This window comes from Hylobates moloch, unplaced genomic scaffold, assembly GCF_009828535.3.
Source record: "Hylobates moloch isolate HMO894 unplaced genomic scaffold, HMol_V3 SCAFFOLD_1, whole genome shotgun sequence".
Lineage (NCBI taxonomy): Eukaryota > Metazoa > Chordata > Mammalia > Primates > Hylobatidae > Hylobates > Hylobates moloch.
The window spans coordinates 186,032,198-186,044,925 of record NW_026652276.1 but is presented as its reverse complement, the minus strand read 5'-3'; the positions used below and the strand labels follow the sequence as shown (position 1 = coordinate 186,044,925).

General features: G+C 39.4%; 1 protein-coding gene across 17 annotated transcripts in view; it reads left to right on the top strand.

Moving 5' to 3' along the window:
- Window positions 1-12,728, top strand: part of SRPK2 (SRSF protein kinase 2) — a 297,326-nt gene that overhangs the window by 139,553 nt on the left and 145,045 nt on the right. The window contains exon 1 of one of the 17 annotated variants that reach the window (XM_058425678.1): window positions 8,759-8,783. The exons of the other annotated variants lie outside the window; for them this stretch is intronic. The gene's annotated coding sequence lies outside the window, so the exon portion shown is untranslated. Of the gene's footprint in view, window positions 1-8,758; window positions 8,784-12,728 lie in introns of those variants that run through there. 17 annotated transcript variants of the gene reach the window in all.

Sequence of the window (12,728 nt, the reverse complement as noted above, 5' to 3'; positions counted from 1 at the left end):
GTAGATAAGAACTCCTAGCCTAGATCCTTAACATTTCAGTTAGCTAGCAAATACTGAATTCACCAATTGTAGCTGTCTTGTTCAGGAGAGGAGAGAAACGGAGAGGGAGAAAGTGTCATAGTAATATTTATGCTGTGGCCTGTATTCTACCAATGCTGAATAAAAAGGATTGGTGAGAATTGATAGAGATTGTGTATTGTCCCTTCTCCAATATAAGGGTATTTCAAATCCATAAGAAACCCAGGCTGTTTTTGTGTATGTATTTTAATTGTTCTCTTCTTATTTTGGTGCCTCATATGCAAAGGTGAAAATGATATACAGTGATGTGTGGATGCGGAGAGCAAAAAGATATACCTGGAAAAATAAGGAGAAAGGAAGGGAGAAAATTCAAAAGTGAGGAACGTACCAGATGAAGAGAGAAAGAAGGGCATTCAGTGGAAAAGGATCCTGGACCAAGATGTCTTTGATTTGCTCTTAAGTTGATATATTTTCTTTTATGATGTGTGGTGGACTAAGAGCAGTTATAGGAGGAGAACCAAAGGGTCTTTCTTCATTGTTTTCCCTTCCTCCCCCATTGCAATGCAAATACTAGGAAAAACATTTGTTGATAACTATTTTTCCCTTTTCCAACTCCTGCTCTGCCACTGTTGGCTTTCTTTCTCTCCTTGTAGAGATGTACTTGTTCCCGAATGAGATCATATAGTGGTTGATTGTGTTGTCTTCTCATCACTCAATTATTTATTTATTTTTTTATTAGTATTTTTATTGAAGATATGTATATGGAATAGTACACAGATCATAGATCTTTATGAAAGACAATCTATTGAACATTTTTTTCAGTGTTTGTGTGTGTGTGTGTGTGTGTGTGTTGTGCCTAAGAAATCTTTGCCAAGCCTAGGGTCACTAATATTTTCTGCTAGATTCACTTTTAGGAGTTTTAGGATCTTAACATTTAAGTCTGTGATTAATTTGGGGTTTTAGTATTAAGGTAAAGATTGAGATTCAATTTTTTGCATATGACAATTCAGCTGTATCTGTTTTTGAACATTATATAAATGGAAACCCTCTGGATAAGCTTTTGGTCTGTTTTCTTCCAATGTTACCTATGTGAGGTTCATCCATATTGTTGTGTGTAGTTGTAATTAATTCAGTCTCATATCTGTACAGTATTCATGAATATACCTCAGTTTATTCATTCTGTTAATGAGCATTTGGGAGGCTTACAGTTTGTGGTTATTAGGAATAGTGCTGCTATGAGCATTTCTTTTTCTTTTTTTTTTTTGAAATGGAGTTTTGCTCTTTTGCCCAGGCTGGAGTAAAGTGGAGCGATCTCAGCTCACTGCAACCTCTGCCTCCCAGGTTCAAGCAATTTTCCTGCCTCAACCTCCAGAGTAGCTGGGATTACAGGCCCGCCTCACCACTCCCGGCTAATTTTTGTATTTTTAGTAGAGACGGGGTTTTGCCATGTTGGCCAGGCTGGTCTCAAACTCCTGACCTCAGTCTACCCACCTCAGCCTCCCAAAGTGCTAGGATTACAGGTGTGAGCCACCTTGCCCAGCCTGCCGTGAGCATTTCCATACATGTCTTTTTGTTAATGAAGCTTGCATGCATTTGTTTAATATATTCCAAGGAGTGCAGCTGCTGAGTTTTAGTGGGTATTGTCAGTTTTCCAAAGTGAATGTACCACTCTATACTTCCACCAACTGTGTATGCTCCGAGTTCTTTTCACTTTGGTATTGTATATATTTTTTTTCCTTCGCTTCCCTTTCCCTCCTTTTGTCCCTTCCTTTTTCCTTGTTAGCATTCTGGTGGCTCTACCAGTGTTACCCAGAGTTTGCACCATTTTGAGGAGGATTAGAAGCAGAAACTGGACTATTTCTGAACATCAGCGTTCCTGAGAGGAAACAGAATTAGAAGCATAGACCAGTAAGTGACCCTAGGGTGTTGTTGTAGAGGCACTGCCTTCCCACTGATTATAGTCTTGTAACTGGGTACTAGAGGCCGTGGGTATTAACATTAGTATTCACACTTGGTTTCAGTAGCAAAACCTTTCTTTCATCAAACCTTAGTAGGAAGTTATCATGTAAAATACATAAAGAAGATGCTTGGTTTGGGAGCTGGGGAATGTAAATCAGAGCCGCAGTTTTTGATGCTTAGCCGTCTGCCTTGGAGCCACTTCCTCGAGCTCCAGTCCTCTTTACTTAAAGCCCTTGAGGTGGGTAGGCCACCTTAGGTCTGACCAAGAAATCATGACATTTTGATGGCTTCTGAAGTGTTAAGTTTTAAGCTGTTCCTAGTCTCTAAAATTTATGTATCATATACCTAAATAAAAGTGTAGTGTTAGTCTCCGGTAAAAGACTGGACAATGTTCTGATCTGGTTTTCTGTTGGCCATTATTTATTTGGTCTAGATGTAGTAGTTTCTACATTATTTTGTAATCAGTTTTGATTCTGTCTGTTTACTGATGCTTCTCTGGAGGGTTGCTTACATTACAGCCAGAGCAAACCTTTCAGAACACAAATCTGATCAGGTAGGTCATTCCACGTTTAAAACCTTTCAACTGTCTTCCCCTTGTGCTTGGGAGTTAGGTAAACTCCGTGCCTGGGTCAGTGAGTACCTCTTTTCTCTGTCCTCATCTCCCTCTCCAGCCTTGTCTCCTATATCTCTTCCTTTGGTCATGTCCTGGCTGTTTTGCTGTTCCCATCCCTCCTGTCTCAAGGAAGCTCTGCCTGTATCAAATTACAGGACCATGTACTTCTCCTTTGTAGCATTTGTCACAGCTGCTGTTTGACAGTGGGGAGTATCAGTGACATTTGGTCTACTTACTGGCTTACTCACTGTTAACCCCACCTTATGATCATATATATAGAAGTGCTTTCATCACAAAATGTCAACAAAACAAATAATGTTCATTTGCAGTTTACAAATTATGAGCTTTATAGGAAGACTTACTTGGTATGGGGAGTCATCTCTTTCTGTGGTATTGGCATAGATTAATAAATAATCATAAGCTAATTTTGTTAATTTACAAACTGCCAAGGTTACAGGTCTTAGATTTTTCTTTTTCTTTTTCTTTTATTTATATATATATTTTTTGAGATGGAGTCTCGAGTCTCGCTCTGTCGCCCAGGCTGGAGTGCAGTGGCTTGATCTCGGCTCACTGCAAAGCGAGCCATTCTCCTGCCTCAGCCTCTCGAGTAGCTGGGACTACAGGCGCCTGCCACCACGCCCGGCTAATTTTTTGTATTTTTAGTAGAGATGGGGTTTCACAGTGTTAGCCAGGATGGTCTCGATCTCCTGACCTCATGATCCGCACGCCTCGGCCTCCCAAAGTGCTGGGATTACAGGCGTGAGCCACCGCACTGGCCAGATTTTTGTATCACCATAAAAGCACACAGCTTGTTGTTACATTTATTTTTCATTTAATATACAATGGAAATTAAATTTGGACACTTTCCATCTTTGTGCCAAAATGGCAACATCAAAGCATAGTCATTTATATACCAAATATTAGTATTTTGTGTATCACCTTGGTGTTTTTTGGTCACATTTGCACTCCATACTGTATTTTTTTTTTTTTAATTTCTAGGGTACATGTGCACAATGTGCAGGTTTGTCACATAGGTATACATGTGCCATATTGGTTTGCTGCACCTATCAACTCGTTATTTACATTAGGTATTTCTCCTAATGCTATCCCTCCCCCAGTCCCGCACCCCACAACAGGCCCCAGTGTGTGATGTTCCCTGCCCTGTGTCCATGTGTTCTCATTATTAAACTCCCACCTGTGAGTGAGAACATGCGGTGTTTGGTTTTCTGTCTTTGTGATAGTTTGCTTAGAATGATGGTTTCCAGCTTCATCCATGTCCCTGCAAAGGACATGAACTCATCCTTTTTTATGGCTGCATAGTATTCCATGATGTACATGTGCCACATTTTTCATTGATGGACATTTGGGTTGGTTCCAAGTCTTTGGTATTGTGGATAGTGCCACAGTAAACATACATGTGCATGTGTCTTTATAGCAGCATGATTTATAATCCTTTGGGTATGTACCCAGTAATGGGATGCTGGGTCAAATGGTATTTCTAGTTTTAGATCCTTGAGGAATTGCCACACTGTCTTCCACAATGGTTGAACTAGTTTACAGTCCCACCAACAGGGTAAAAGTGTTCCTATTTCTCCACATCCTCTCCAGCACCTATTGTTTCCTGACTTTTTAATGATTGCCATTCTAACTGGTATGAGATGGTATCTCATTATGGTTTTGATTTTCATTTCTCTGATGACCAGTGATGATGAGCATTTTTTCATGTGTCTGTTGGCTGCATAAATGTCTTCTTTTGAGAAGTGTCTGCTCATATCCTTTGCCCACTTTTTGATGGGGTTGTTTTTTTCTTGTAAATTGGTTTAAGTTCTTTGTAGATTCTGGATATTGGCCCTTTGTCAGATGGGTAGATTGCAAAAGTTTCTCCCATTCTGTAGGTTGCCTTTTCACTCTGATGGTAGTTTCTTGTGCCATGCAGAAGCTCTTTAGTTTAATTGGATCCCATTTGTCTATTTTGGCTTTTGTTGCCATTGCTTTTGGTGTTTTAGTCGTGAAGTCTTTGCCCATGCCTGTGTCCTTAATGGTATTGCCTAGGTTTTCTTCTAGGGTTTTTATGGTGTTAGGTCCTACATTTAAGTCTTTAATCCATCTTGAGTTAATTTTTGTATAAGGTGTAAGGAAGGGATTCGGTTTCAGCGTTCTACATATGGCTAGGCAGTTTTCCCAGCACCATTTATTAAATAGGGAATGCTTTCCCTATTGCTTGTTTTTGTCAGGTTTGTCAAACATTAGATGGTTGTAGATGTGTGGTGGTATTTCTGAGGGCTCTGTTCTGTTCCATTTGTCTATATAGCAGTTTTGGTACCAGTACCATGCTGTTTTGGTTACTGTAGCCTTGCAGTATAGTTTGAAGTCAGGTAGCGTGATGCCTCCAGCTTTGTTCTTTTTGCTTGGGATTGTCTTGGCAATGCAGGCTCTTTTTTGGTTCCATATGAACTTTAAAGTAGTTTTTCCCAATTCTGTGAAGAAAGTCATTGGTAGCTTGATGGGGATGGCATTGAATCTATAAATTACCTTGGGCTGCATCGCCATTTTCACGATATTGATTCTTCCTATCCATGAATATGGAATGTTTTTTCTATTTCTTTGTGTCCTCTTTTATTTCATTGAGCAGTGATTTGTAGTTCTCCTTGAAGAGGTCCTTCACATCCCTTTTAAGTTGGATTCCTAGGTATTTTATTCTCTTTGAAGCAATTGTGAATGGGAGTTCACTCATGATTTGGCTCTCTGTTATTGGTGTATAGGAATGCTTGTGATTTTTACACATTGATTTTGTATCCTGAGACTTTGCTGAAGTTGCTTATCAGCTTAAGGAGATTTTGGAGTGAGATGATGGGGTTTTCTAAATATACAATCCTGTCATCTGCAAACAGAGACAATTTGACTTCCTCTTTTCCTAATTGAATACCCTTTCTTTCTTTCTCTTGCCTCATTGCCCTGGCCAGAACTTCCCACATTATGTTGAATAGGAGTGGTGAGAGAGGGCATCCTTATTTTGTGCCAGTTTTCAAAGGGAATGCTTCCAGTTTTTGCCCATTCAGTATGATATTGGCTGTGAGTTTGTCATAAATAGCTCTTATTATTTTGAGATAGGTTCCATCAATACCTAGTTTATTGAGCGTTTTTAGCATGAAGGGCTGTTGAATTTTTGTTGCAGGCCTTTTCTGCATCTATTGAGATAATCATGTGGTTTTTGTTGTTGGTTCTGTTTTTATGTGATGGATTACGTTTGTTGATTTGTGTATGTTGAAGCAGCCTTGCATCCCAGGGATGAAGCCGACTTGATCGTGATGGATAAGCTTTTTGATGTGCTGCTGGATTCAGTTTGCCAGTATTTTATTGAGGATTTTCGCATCAGTGTTCCTCATGGATATTGCCCTAAAATACTCTTTTTTGTTGTGTCTCTACCAGGCTTTGATATCAGGATGATGCTGGCGTGATAAACATAAAAGCATGGTCATTTACATCCCAAATATTAGTATTTTGTGTATCACCTTGGTGTTTTTTTGTCACATTTGCACTCCACACTGTACTCTTTTTTTTCTTTTTTTTTTTTTGAGACGGAGTTTCGCTCTTGTTACCCAGGTTGGAGTGCAATGGCACGATCTCGGCTCACTGTAACCTCTGCCTCCTGGGTTCAAGCGATTCTCCTGTCTCAGCCTCCCGAGTAGCTGAGATTACAGGCGCATGCCACCATGCCCGGCTGATTTTTGTATTTTTAGTAGAGATGGGGCTTCATCATATTGGTCAGGCTGGTGTAGAACTCCAGACCTCGTGATACGCCTGCCTCGGCCTCCCAAAGTGCTGGGATTACAGGCGTGAGCCACCGCACCTGGCCTCATATCATGCTTTCTTTCTTTTTTTTTTTTTTTTAAGGAGATGGAGTCTTGGTCTGTCACCCAGGATGGAGTGCAGTAGCATGATCTCGACTCACTGCAACTGTCTCCTGGGTTCAAGCAATTATCCTGCCTCCCCCTCCAGAGTAGCTGGGACTACAGGTGCGTGCCACCATGCCTGGCTAACTTTTTGTATTTTTAGTAGAGACGTGGTTTCACTCTGTTAGGATGGTCTCGATCTCCTGACCTTGTGATCTGCCTGCCTCGGACTCCCAAAGTGCTGGGTTTATAGGTGTGAGCCACCACACCTGGCCATTCTTTTTTATTTTTAAATTTCTTAAAATAAATGTAAAACCTTTTAATGCTTTTTAAAGTTTAATTTTCTTTAAAAAGGAATCTTTGTATCATTACCACCAATAGAGAACCTGTATCGTTTGCCTTAAAGAAAAAATTACGGTTAAACCCTGTCTAGATTCTCTTGTCTGTTAAAGTCTCCAAGCCTGAGCCATATGCTCTCTGTGTTTACAAGGGAAGTTAAATTGGCAAGTGTCATAAATGGACATAAATATGTGTTAGCACCAAAGTGAGACTTGTTCTCATACACCCAGAGAGATTGAAAGAACCTTGGAAAAGGAATAACTTCCTCAGTATTTGATTCAGTGTAATTCAATACCAGGTTTCAAGTATCACCTAAGATCATTTTGCATGTCACCAGTGGCACTTCCTCTTTTTGGGATCCTCTTCTGCTCCAGCAATGTAGATTATGATGAATTTATCAGGGAGGTTCTGAACAAATGTGAGCAGCTATTATGATAACAATAGCAGCAATAAAAACTCTACTTTCAACAGTCATAGTGCAGATTTTTTTTGTAACAATCTTTTATGTACTGGGGCTGGAGGAAATTAAGACTAATTTTAGTAGATTATATTTGTTATCCATCCACCCAACATTTTTTCAGCAGCTGCTATGCACTAGCCACTTAGTGATTTGGAAATCAGGGAGCCACAAAGGCAGCACAGAAATGTAGGATTTGTACAGAATATCAGTGTACAAACCTTTCATGGAAGACACATTCGTGGCTGGCTGGCCCCTGGCATAATTTGTTCTGTTTCTTGGACATGCAGTGCTAAGTACTCTAATGGAAAACACTACAGTGAGTAGCCTTTGGCACTCCTTAGAAAGAATTGCACATAACTAATAATTGCATTTCTGGGAAACTTACTTTAAAAGATCAGTGGTATGGTAAAGAGGTTACAAACATAGTTGCTTACCAAGAGTGTGTCCAATGAGTGGCTACAGCCAGGTGGGGAACACAGAAACTGGAGACGATGACACCATCTAGATGTGGGTGCTGATCGGCTCTCTTGCTGATTGCTGCCGTGTAGAAATGCTGGGCAGGTTTTGCCAGCTCTTGTGATTTTTTTTTTTAGGACAAGTTGAACATTTGGATTTTTATGTCAAATCTCTTCATTTTATATGCTTGTGTGGCTGAGCACAATGGCTCATTCCTGTAATCCCAGTGCTTTGGGAGGCCAGAGTGGGAGGATTGCTTGAGGCCAGGAGTTCAAAACCAACCCATGCAACATACCAAGACCCCCGTGTCTACAAAATAATGTAAAAATAAGCTGGGCATGGTAATGTGTACCTGTAGTCCCAGCAATTCAGGAGGCTGTGGTGAGAGGATCTCTTGAGCCTGGGAGTTTGAGGTTACAGTGAGCTGTGATCGCACCATTGCACTCCAGCCTGGGTGACAGAGTGAGACCCTGTCTCTAAAAATACATACATACGTACATACATACATACATACATAATGGTGCAAGTTAGAAACAAAACAGAAACTCAAAACAGCCTTAACAATAAGAGTATCTACTCTTCAGATTCAGCCTATGGTAAATATTTTTCTTCTGTGCTGTAGCACATTGATTCTCAATTTGTGAGCCACAGATTTGTGCAGACTTATTGTAAGGGATTTTTAAATCCTGTGAGTACTAAGCATTAGCTGTCGATTGAAACAATGGAAGTGAAATTATCTTGATGCTCACAGGTGTGTCTCTGGATTTTTCTGACATTTGAGGCATGCCAAACACTGCTGATCACTGCTCTAATAGCCATACTAAAATAACATTACAAAATTAATAAGGTATTAACTGTATGGAATAGCAAGAGCCCTGACAGATGTGCATTTCTCTTGCTCTCTCTCTCTCTCTCTTTTTTTTTTTTTTTCCAACAGACTCACACTATCGCCCAGGCTGGAGTGCAGTCTTGGCTCATTGCAACCTCTGCCTCCCAGGTTCAAGCAAGTCTCCTGCCTCAACCTCCTGAGTAGCTGGGATTACAGGTGCCAGCCAGCATGTCTAGCTAATTTTTGTATTTTTAGTAGAGACAGGGTTTCACCATGTTGGCCAGGCTGGTCTTGAACTCCTGACCTCAGGTGATCTGCCCACCTTAGCCTCCCAAAGGGCTAGGATTACAGGCAAGAGTCACTGTGCCTGGCCTAGATGTGTGTTTCTCAACTTGGATATTATTGATTTGTTCTGTAAATATTTATGTACCCACTATGGTAGAACTTAAGCTTTATAAATAATCTGAAAATGATGGAGGTAGAAAAATGTTCTGTTTTCAAAACTGCCACCTCGTTATTCCCCACCTTTCCCTTTTCCTTCTTTTCCATCTGTCTTTTCCTCCCTTCACCTACCCTCCCCCCAGGAAATATATTGAGACTAGTTTGATAACCACCTATAATGCAGCAGAAAAAAGGGGGTCAGAGAAAATGCATGTCACAGTAGAAGGTTATGATGGAGGATAGTCAAATGCACACGCAGATACGGGTATTTGCTGTGCAACTTGTAAAGGTGACTAACAAAATTGGCTTTAAGCTTCTTGACAGCTATACTAAGGAAATAATTAACATTGCTCTTTTATCTGTAAGGAGAAACAATATTAGTTTCCCCAGTAGAACCAAACCTTTTCCTCTAACATCATTTTAGCATAACTTTTTTTCTACATATCTTAAATGCTTATTTATTTTAGAAATTTCAGATAAAATGAAGATAAGGCACTGAGCTGTTAATCATTAAAGTTCAGTCGCCATGATTAATTTTTTCTGGCCAATTTTTTGTTTTAGTCCAAGATCTATAAAAAGCAGATGGGCCAGGTGCGGTGGCTCATGCGTGTAATCCCAGCACTTTGGGAGGCTGAGGCGGGTGGATCACCTGAGGTCAGGAGTTCAAGACCAGCCTGGCCAACGTGGTGAAACCCCATCTCTACTAAAAATACAAAAATTAGCTGTGTGTAGTGGTGTACCTCTGTAATCCCAGCTCCTCAGGAGGCTGAGGCAGGAGAATTGTTTGAACCCAGGAGGCAAAGGCTACAGCGAGCCAAGATCACACCACTGCACTCCAGCCTGGGTGACAGGGCGAGACTCTGTCTCAAAACAATAACAACAACAAAATAAACAAGCAGATGTACTTTAATGATAACATCATCGCCAACCGTACAATCCAGTATCATACTGAGAAATGATTTTCAAACTGGCGTTTTATACTTAACATATGCAAATTTTCTTATGTTATTAAATAATCATCTATAGTATCATTTATAAAGGCTGCATAGAACTGAGTTCATGATATGGATGGATGTATATAATTTTATTGATTGAGTCTTAGAAATGGAATCACTTGTGAAGCCAATTTGTAAGCCTCTTGATAAAGGAATGTTTGTTTTTCAGAAAGGTACATCTTTACGTTGTCATTGGCAGTGTATAAGAGAACCTTTTAACTTACACCCTCACTTGAAATTCTCAAAACAGCCTCTTTTTGAATGTTGTATAGATGACATTGAAGAATATTCCAGAAGTGTTGACTTACTAGTCCCTGCTCTTTAGGTCTTTTCTCTAGTAAAAGTTAAGTATTATTGTGGTACTTTCTGTGTTCATTGGGTGTGGGTAAGTCAAAGTGAGATCAGTACAATCAGCTGTAACAAGGTAAAAGATTCGTCAATAGATTATTATATTCAGTCAAGCATTTATGAAACACCTAAATGTGCCATTGATAAGATGTTAGCAGTTAAGTGACATAGTCACTGAGAAAATTTGGGTATTCTATTTATGCTAATGAATCTAAATTTTCTAAGGATTTCAAGAAGTTATGTGATTCAAGCCTCTCTAAACAGATGACAAAACATTCAACACAAATGGCTGGTTGGTTGGCTTTCTTGTTTTTTTTTTTTTTTTTTAATAAAGATGTACAGGAATTAAGATACTCTAACCTTACCTTTTCAACCATGGCCTTGTGATTGGTTGCTCAGTATATTTTCAATGACTTAATTTTGTTGCACTACAATAAAATTACTACTTAATTTTGTTCCCCTTCTAAGACAGTTCTAAAATGTAATCACCTTTTTGGTCAGGACCTTTTCATTGTTCTTTCTGGAATTTGAATTACTTTTGTGGGGGACAGGGGCGTGCTCTCTGTGTAGTCTCAGGATGGCTTGAATCTAGTCTAAATAGTATTCCAGGAAACAGCATCTTAGAAATCAGGGTGAAATGAAACATTGTGCCACCATCTCGAAACTCTAAATACTTGCATAAGCAGGCAAAGAGATGGAGGAGAGGATGGGAAAATATATGAGAGGGTTATATAGTGACCAGGTGGCAAAGAAAGGTCTTTGAATTTTATGCTGATGTTTACCAAGAGCCATTGAAAGGTTTTAGCAAGGATGTTTGTAGATAATACATGCACATTTTCCTGTGGTCATGAAGTAAGTTCTTTTAAAGAAAGTCTAAAGAAATATATTTTTCCCCCTAGCATGGAAGGCTGTAAGATATGCTGTAGACTTTGCAGCAAGATGTTATTCATCTGTTCTGGAAATTGGTGGGAATATTATGGCAGCATTTACAATGTGTGACAGAGGGTGGATGAATTCCTTGACACTGGGGGTATTAAACATCGAAATGGAGTACCGTAGTTAGAGGTGCTTCTTTCTAAAGACAGATGATTGACCTGTTAAATCTTACGTATTTTTCCCCCTAGGTTTTATGCAGTTAATTATGATTAAAGAAATCCTAATTTAAAGATACTAACTTGGGTCAGGCGCAGTGGCTCACGCCTGTAATCCCAGCACTTTGGGAGGCCGAGGCGGGCGGATCCCCTGAGGTCAGGAGTTTGAGACCAGCCTGGCCAACATGACGAAACCTCGTCTCTACTAAAAATGCAAGAATTACCCAGACGTGGTGGTGCGTGCCTGTAGTCCCAGTTACTCGGGAGGCTGAGGCATGAGAATTGCTTGAACCCGGGAGACAGGGGGTTGCAGCGAGCTGAGATCACACTACTGCACTCCAGCCTGGGCGACAGAGGGAGACTCTGTCTCAAAAAAAAAAAAAAGAGAGAGTGAGATGATAATTGGAATGTTTCACTAATCATTTTGTTGCAGAAATTCTTACTCAGTGGATCTATAAAGTATCATTTCTATAAATTGTTTAAAATACTTAGGCCAGTGCTGCCTAAGTGGAATTTCTGGGCAGTCTATCTTCCACTGATGGAAGATTGTATAATATCAGTAAAACCTATGAGCATTTGAAATGTGGCTAATATGATTGAAGGATTAAATTTTTAATTTTACCTAGTTTTAAAATTCAAAAACCACTCAACTTTTTCTTTTCAGATGAGAATGCCAGTGAACTGTTATTTTAACCTTTCTTTTTAAATTTAGAAATGAATATTGTTTCCTTTATTGTTCTTTAGTTCCTAAATGAATATTGCTTCCTTTTGCCCTTTGTTTCCTAAGCTCCACCCTCCTCCGTTTTTGTTTTTTAAAAATTCTTTTGCCCTTTGTATCCTGACAGTATTATATTTTACAGGTAAAAGAGTTTATTTCCTTTACTGTAACTCAAATTAGTAATTTAAAGGAAACTGCACTCAGTTATTTGTCCTTGTATAAAGTTATTTTGAGCATTTTTTTTTAAGGAACTGCTTAATTTTCTGTCATCATTTAAGGAGAAAAATATTCAGCTGTCTGCCATCATACTACCTGCCAAATGTTATGTCCTCTTTTTAATGTTCTTCTAACATAAAACAGTCTTAAGGTAAAAGGAGTGTAGTTTCTTAAATGTTCAGTTTTAAAGGGAAAGATAAATTAATATAGATGAACTCTGTGTTGTCTGATAAAAAGAGATAAAGGTCAATAGAGAAATTATAGTTTATGATGGTATTCAGCTCCTTCTTCCTCCTCAAGCCACGACACTGAATTTAGCCTTAGTTTGTTCTTGCCATTCAGTCTAGCTAGA